This window comes from Halyomorpha halys, unplaced genomic scaffold, assembly GCF_000696795.3.
Source record: "Halyomorpha halys isolate HHAL.00 unplaced genomic scaffold, Hhal_1.1 Scaffold2359.1, whole genome shotgun sequence".
NCBI classification, from domain to species: Eukaryota; Metazoa; Arthropoda; class Insecta; order Hemiptera; family Pentatomidae; genus Halyomorpha; species Halyomorpha halys.
In genome coordinates this window covers 21,611-22,381 of record NW_027112439.1, presented here as the reverse complement: position 1 = coordinate 22,381, position 771 = coordinate 21,611, and positions in this window count along the sequence as shown.

Sequence of the window (771 nt, the reverse complement as noted above, 5' to 3'; positions counted from 1 at the left end):
TCTTTCCAGCGGGTGACGCGCGCCAACGATTCTTTTAGTTTTCCCACCCACTGGAGGGGCCGGTGGTCCGTGTGGACTTTAAACCTCCTCCCGAACACGTAGGGTTTGAAGTGTTCTACTGCCCAGACGATTCCAAACAATTTCCGTTCGAGAGCGCTGTATCGCGATTCCGGGTCCGTTAGCCTCCTGCTTCCGTACGCTACCGGACCTTCTCCGCTCTCACTGTCTTGGGACAGCACTGCCTCTAATGCGTATACACTGGCGTCGGTTGTGATTGTGAAGGACTTGTTAAAATTCGGGAAAGCTAGTACCGGTTCCTGCTGTAGCCTCATAATGCATTTTCTAATATTACTTTCAATGGCCGGTGTCACCACTACCCTACTGCCTTTCTTCAAAAGATTATTTAGAGGGACCAAATGTTCGGCCATTTCCGGTACGAATCTTCTGTAGTAATTAAGGGCCCCTAATAACCGCCTAATACCTTTCACATCCCTGGGTACCGCTATATTCTGGAATGCCTCTACTTTTCCCGCTTCCGGTTTAACTTCTCCTCGGATAGCTTGAGGCCGAATTGCCTAATCCTTTGAAACACCGTTCTTAAATGAGCTTTATGATCGCGCTCATTTTTGCTGAAGACGATCAGGTCGTCCGTGTATACCTGACACATGGCTTCGTCTATACCACGGAGAAACTCATCCATTAACCATTGGAACGTGATCGGGGCGTTCTTTAGTCCAAAAGGCATCCTAGTAAATTCGTAGTGACCCCGTT